Genomic DNA, 7,976 nt, shown 5'->3' on the forward strand with positions numbered 1-7,976 from the left:
TCCCTTGTAGGTACCCCCCACCCTTCGGTGATAAAGGATCAGCAGCACTCTCAGTTCCACAAGTCGGACACACCAGCTCTGGCCGCTATACACCTGCCGGACACGTCGGCTTCGACTTACACAGAAGATCTCGACCGAGATCGACCTACAGTTTCAGGTAACCCTCGGAACATTGGCGCTGTTGCCGGGGAACTTGGAAGTCATCCCACCACCATGGCAGACAACCATGACAACGACCACGATTCAGATCTAGAGGATAGAACGCCGCACAAAAACGCGGACACTACACCAAAGGATACTCCTCAACTTAACAACGAAAGGGATTCTCCAAATGCGGGAGCCATGGAGGCGCTTCAAGACTGTTTAAAACAATTGGAAAAAGAAGCCCTACATCAACGAGAGGCTGAGAAAGACCTACAAAGGGAGATAAAGCGACGCCAGGAATTGGGGGACAAACTCCTAAAACTCGAAGCCGATCTCAAGGCCAAAGCTAATCGATCCTCTCATGAGGATAGCTCCTGCAAGGACCAGGATCCATTCACCAAAGAGATCATGAAAGCTAAAGGTCCCAAAGGACTTCAAAGCTCCAGACATGACCCCGTACGACGGCACATCAGATCCAAGCCATCATCTTAGCAAATTCAGAAGCAGGATGTATTTCACGGAGGCCTCAGATGCAATCCGTTATTCTCCATCCAGAAGGACAAAGCCAAACATGCACCGAGCCTATTAGGGATCAAGCAAAGAGATCGAGAGAGCCTTCGCAACAACATGGAAAGATTCAACAAAACATGTATGGGCATACAAAGTCTGCCAATAGAAGCAGCTATCAGGGGCCTCATCAATGGTCTACGAAAAGGACCTTTTAGGCACTCAATATCCAGGAAGCACCCAAACATCTCTAAACGAGGTACAAGAACGAGCAGAGAAGTACATCAACATGGAGGAAAACTCTCGACTAGGAGAGATCTCAAAAACCGAACATTCCTACTCCTCTTGGGATAAGGATAAAGAGTCCAAGAAAAAAGAAGATCAACATGGAGAGAAGCCTAGAAAATACCACAATTACACCCCCTTTGGGTGTCTGTTGTGGATGTCTACCGAGAAATATGCAACACTGAGAAGATCCCACCACCTCGCCCAATCCAAAACCAAAGAGGTCGGACGCGTTGAAGGTCCACCTCACACCAAAGAGGTCGGACGCGTTGAAGGTCCACCTCACACCAAAGAGGTCGGACGCGTTGAAAGTCCACCTCACACCAAAGAGGTCGGACAAAGTTGAAGGTCCACCTCACACCAAAGAGGTCGGACAAAGTTGAAGGTCCACCTCACACCAAAGAGGTCGGACAAAAGTTGAAGGTCCATCTCACACCAAAGTGGTCGGACAAGTTGAAGGTCAACCTCACACCAAAGAGGTCAGACAAGTCGAACGTCTCACACCAAAGAGGTCGAACGAGTTGAACGTCCACCTCACACCCCTGAGAGACATGTTCATGGAAGATTCGCAGGAGGAAGGATCTCTTAATTATCTCACAAAGGACACCTCAAAGAGGTATATTAAGGAAGGGAGAGAGGTTTGAATAGGACTACGGGGTGCAAACAAGCCTTCCGAGATTTTGAAAATTCTTGGGGCAACCACCCATTCTTACCCAACCAAGGGAAAGTGAAAAGCTCATATTATACCTCGTAGTGGGAAGTCTAGCAATAGCCTCATCACTAGTTAAAGAAGACAAAAGCAGGCAACAACCCGTCTACTTCATCATCAATGCTCTACAAGGGGCCGAACTAAACTATCAAGAGATAGAGCAGTTCGCCTACGCCCTCATACTCACCTCTCGATGACTCCACCCATACTTTCAAGCTCACACTATCAGAGTTCGGACCAACCAGCCCATAGAAGGCATCCTACAGAAAACAGACTTAGCAGGAAGAATTCTACAGTGGGTAGTCAAGTTATCCGAAATCAATCTTTGACATAAAGCTCAGACAGCCATTAAATCACCGTATCTGGTCGACTTTATTACAGAGTACACTGACACCCCGGGAAATCCTATAAAATGAAAACTCTACATGGACGACTCTTCAAATAAAACTGGGAGTGGTGCAGGCGTAATTATATAAAGCGATCAGAGAAGCCAAATCAAGCTAAAAGACCAAGCTGAATACGAGGCACTACTCACTGGTTTAAGGCTAGCTAAGAAGGTAGGAGCTTACCATGTCCAGTGATTCACAAGTAGTCACCTCACAAATAGAAGGGAGCAACCAAGCTGAGGATCCCACCATGAAAAAATACCTCGGACAATTCGAGGGACCCTGGACATCTCAGACATTTCGGGGAATATAAAGTCTGACACACACCTCGGGAGCAGAATGCCCGAGCTAATGCACTTTCAAAATCAGCCAGTACCAATAGCTCAGACAATTCGGGGAATATGAAGTCCGACACATACCTCGGGAGCAGAATGCCCGAGCTGATGCACTTTCAAAGTCAGCCAACACCAAACCAGGGGCAATAATAGAAGCCTCATCCAGGCTACATTACAAGACCACAACAAGGAAGGAAAACAAACCCTCTCCTCAGAGTTTGGCGACACCAGCTCATAATTCTTCTCCTCATCCCTATCCCTACAAATTCTACGGAACCTCCTAAGTCGCACACAGTACTCAGGGTCAGCCACAGTAACACGCATTAAAACTATGGAATCCAGTCAATCAGACATGCCGTCTGGGATCTTAGTAGACATCTCAGCAATATTTTTTCAAAAAGACATAGGTCAACCATGGGGTTATTACCAAACAACTCAGACAAATAAGGAAACAACTCAGACAATAACAGCAAAACGTTCATATTAAAGAGGAATTGCTATAACTTAGAAGAGATCGACCTAACGAAGTCGGTCTCCTACAAGACAAGTTATAAAAGTAATCCCTGAAAGAGACCTAACAAAGGTCCAAGAAAGAGGATTACAAAAATAACTTAGAAGAGACCGACCTAACGAAGTCGGTCTCCTACAAAACAAGTTATAAAAGTAATCCCTGAAAGAGACCTGAACAAGGTCCAAGAAAGAGGATTACAGAAATAACTTAGGAGGACCTGACATGACAAAGGCGGCCCAAGCAATAAAAGTTATAAAAGTAATCTATGAAAGAGACTTGAACAAGGTCCAAGAAAGAGGATTACAGACATAACTCAGAAGAGACCGACAAGAAGAAGTCAGACCAATGAAAGCAACAGCTTGGACCGACAAGAAGAAGTCGGACCAACGAAAGCTACAGCTTGGACCGACAAGAAGAAGTCGGACCAAACGAAAGCTACAGCTTGGACCGATAAGAAGAAGTCGAACCAACGAAAGCTACAGCTTGGACCGACAAGAAGAAGTCGGACCAACGAAAGCTACAACTTGGACTGACAAGAAGAAGTCGGACCAACGAAAAACATGTGCTAAAACGGACATAGCTCCACCCAAAAAGCCACGGCTCCACGACAAGGCTATCAAAATTGTTCAGAATGACTAAAAAGTGTTATATGAAAACACTAAAAGGTCGTCAGACAAAGTAGCCCCAAGGACCACCTCGACCAAGCAGAAAGTGGACAAAATCAGAAGTGATCAAAAGAGGTCGGACAACAAAGTACCGACACTCTACAAAGATCCACAAAAACGGACAAAGACATCTCACAAACGGCCAAAGGAAGGCCAGGAATGTTTTGCTAAAAGGTACGAAGTCTTGAAAAAAGACACTACTTAAAAAGCGAAAAGCACAGCCTCAAAGATAGAAGCTAAAAAGTCATCCAAACAAACTATAAAAAGGTTCCCCATCGGAACACTATCTAAAAAGTTGTTGGATTATGACTAAAAAGCCCGAACAGCGAAGACAAACAAGTCGGAAGAAGGCTGAAAAGTCCCCTCAACAAAGTAAAAGGGGAAATACCAGACTCGCACAAGGAGAAACTACTCAAAGATCGACCAAAGTCAGGATGCTTGAGCATGACTTCCCCGAAGAGATAGAAACTCTGAAAGCACGGTCTCACAAAAAAGTCCGAACTCAAGCAGGGGCAAAGTCATACAGGTCGACGTCAGCTAAAGAAGAGGCACAAGTACGACTTCAAAAAAGAACAAGCCAAAAGGTTGGGAAACAACTTAAGGCTCAAATGTGCTTAGCTCTATATAAAGAACACTAAAAAAGTCATAGGACAAATCACTAAAAGTCCAGATATCAAGCCGCAAGGACAACTTCGCCAAAGCAGAGGGTTGTCAACACAAAAGCAAGGCGTGATCCAGAAAGGAAAGGGTAGAAAACCCACGCTACCACTTAAAAGAGGTTGGACTGTGAAGTACCAAACCTCTAGAAAATCTGCAAGATTGCAAAGCAATGAAGAAACAAGCAAGACAGATGCTTGAGAACTACTTCTAAAGAGATCGAAGCTCTGAAAAGCAAGATCTCATGGAAAGATCGAACTCAAGCAGGGGCACTGTTCATACCCTGGGTCAAGCTGTCCGACCCGGGATGTTTAGTGACAACCCGACCGACCTCTTCAGGTCAGACTATCCGACCTCTTCTCAAAGAGCTCGGCCAAATGCCCGACCTCTTCTCAAAGAGCTCGGCCAAATCACCAAAGGAGCCCAAAGCAGGCCCAAAATGAAGGAACACAACCCAATCTAAAGGCAGCCAAAGCCCAGAAAGATAAAAGCGGTTCCCCTAAAGATAAGATGACTTCACTCAAAGATAAGATAAGATAAGATAAGATAACTATCTTATTTCTAGAGAGGTCACTCCTCACCATTATAAATACACTGGAGCACCCAGGTATAACTCATACTCTGATTCTACTCAATACCTGTTTAATACCCTTGCTAACTTAAGCATCGGAGTCCCTTGCAGGTACCCCCCACCCTTCGGTGATAAAGGATCAGCAGCACTCTCAGTTCCACAAGTCGGACACACCAGCTCTGGCCGCTATACACCTGCCGGACACGTCGGCTCTGACCAACACAGAAGATCTCGACCGAGATCGACCTACAGTTTCAGGTAACCCTCGGAACAGATTCTGACCTTCCTGCACTTGAACGCATTTTTCTAGAGCTACATAAGTCCAATTGGCACGATCTCAATTGGGCTGGAAAGCTAACATCTTGGGCTTTCTAGAAATGTATAATAGTTCATACTTTTCCCAAGATTTGATGGCCCAAACTGGCGTTAAACACCAGCTAGAGACCCTTTTCTGGCGTTTTACGCCAGAACTGGCACCAAAATTGGAGTTAAACACCCAAACTGGCACCCAAGCTGGCATTTAACTCCAAGAATGGCCTATGCACGTGAAAGCTTCAAAGCTCAGCCCAAACACTCACCAAGTGGGCCCCGGAGGTGGATTTCTGCACTATCTGCACTTAGTTACTCATTTTTTGTAAACCTAAGTTACTAGTTTAGTATAAAAACTACTTTTAGAGTTTCATTTTGTAACTTATGACATTTTACATCTCTTATTGTATCTTCTACGACATGAGTCTCTAAACTCCATAGGTGGGGGTGAGGAGCTCTGCTGTGCTTCAATGGATTAATGCAATTACTGTTGTTTTCTATTCAATCATGCTTGCTTATATTCTAAGACACTCACTCGTACTTCAATATGAAGAATGTAATGATCCGTGATACTCATTATTATTCTCAAATTTATAAACGGGTGCCTGACAACCACTTCCGTTCTATCTGAGCTCAACGTAGTCATTGGGCGACAGCTTGAGTGTGTATCTCTTGGGTTTCTAATCCACGAGTTTGACTTGCATCTCCTGACAACAGAGCATTTAAACTCGTGAGATCAGAACCTTCATGGTAGAGGCTAGAACCCATTGGCAGCATTTCTGAGATCTAGAAAGTCTAAACCTTGTCTGTGGTATTCCGAGTAGGATCTGGGACGGGATGACTGTGATGAGCTTCAAACTCACGAATGTTGGGCGCAGTGACAGTGTGCAAAAGCATATAGAGATCCTATTCCAACACAAGTGAGAACCGACAGATGATTAGCCGTGCAAAAATCGTACCTGGACTATTTTCCCTGAGATGACGGATGGTAGCCATTGACAACGGTGATCCACCAACATATAGCTCGCCATAGAAGGAGTCATGCGTGTTTGGAGAAGAAGACAGTAAGAAAGCAGAGGTTTAGACGATAGAGCATCTTCGAAACCTCAACCTGTTCCTCATTACTGAACCACAAGTATCATTCATTCTATGTTATTTACTTTTCATATGCTAACCCCACTACTGCTTCATATGGGAGTAGTATCTGTATACCTCCCATCAGAGCCAGCAATTTTGAGCTAAACCCTCAGCTCATTATCATGGTGCAGCAAAATTGCCAGTATTCTAGTCTTCCACAGGAAGAACCTACTGAGTTTCTGGCACAGTTCTTACAAATTGCTGACACAGTACGTGATAAGAAAGTGGATCAGGATGTCTACAGATTATTGCTATTTTTATTTGCTGTAAAAGACCAAGCTAAGAGGTGGTTAAACAACCAACCTAAAGCCAGCATAAGAACATGGAAACAGTTGTCAGACAAATTTATGAATCAATATTTCCCTTCAAAAAGGATAACACAGTTAAGGCTGGACATCCAAGGCTTTAAACAAGAAGATAATGAATCTCTTTATAATTCTTGGGAGAGGTACAGAGAGATGCTAAGGAAATGCCCCTTTGAAATATTTTCAGAATGGGTGCAGTTAGACATCTTCTACTACGGACCTATAGAAAAAGCACAGATATCTCTAGACCACTCAACTGGTGGATCTATACACATGAGAAAGACAATTGAAGAGGCTCAAGAGCTCATAGATACTGTTACTAGAAATCAGCATCTGTACTTAAGTAGTGAGTTCTCAATGAAAGAAGAGGCTAAAGTAGTATCCACTGAACTTAGTCCTTCAGAACAAGTTGCTGAACTCAATCAGCAACTATTTTCTATAACAAAACAGTTAGCAGAATTTAAAAAGATGCTACAAGAAACCAAAGATGCTAACCAGAATATGGAAAAATAATTAAATCAGACAAAACAGTAGTTATCTAAACAGATAACAGAAGAGTGCCAAGCTATTCATTTAAGGATTGAAAAGACATTGAATGTCTCAACTCAAAGCAACAGGAAGCCAAGAAAGGAACATCTGACAGAGGATGACCAATTCACTGCCTAAAATCCCTCTGAGGATAGTAAGAGCCCAGAGAGGAATGATTCTGGCATTCAAACACCAGAAAAGGGTCAGAAGTCGGCGTTAAACGCCCATGCAGCAGCGAATTCTGGTGTTTAAATGCCAGAAAAAGGTGGCAACTTGGCGTTAAACGCCCATACAGCACCCAATTCTGGCATTCAAACGCCAATGAGGGATCAGACACCTGCAAGTGCTGATAACAACCGCCTTAAGCAGGCTTCTCCAACCACTTCTGTAGGAAATAAACCTGCAGTAACTAAGGTTGAAGAATATTAAGCCAAGATGCCTTATCCTCAGAAACTCCATCAAGCGGAGCAGGATAAACAATTTGCCCGCTTTGCAGACTATCTCAGGACTCTTGAAATAAAGATTCTGTTTGCAGAGGCACTTGAGCAAATATCCTCTTATGCTAAGTTCATGAAGGAGATCTTAAGTCATAAAAAGGATTTGAGGGAGATTGAAAAAGTTTTCTCATTGAAGAATGTAGTGCAGTCATATTAAAGAGCTTACCAGAAAAGCTTAAAGATCCTGGAAGCTTTATGATACCATGCACATTAGATAATGCTTGTACCAAGACAGCTTTATGTGATCTTGGGGCAAGTATCAACCTGATACCTGCATCCACTATTAGAAAGCTTGGTTTGACTGAAGAAGTCAAACCAACCCGAATATGTCTCCAACTTGCTGATGGCTCCATTAAATTTCCATCAGGCATAATTGAGGACATGATTGTCAAGGTTGGGCTATTCGCCTTTCCCACTGACTTTGTAGTGC

This window comes from Arachis duranensis, chromosome 3, assembly GCF_000817695.3.
Source record: "Arachis duranensis cultivar V14167 chromosome 3, aradu.V14167.gnm2.J7QH, whole genome shotgun sequence".
NCBI classification, from domain to species: domain Eukaryota; kingdom Viridiplantae; phylum Streptophyta; class Magnoliopsida; order Fabales; family Fabaceae; genus Arachis; species Arachis duranensis.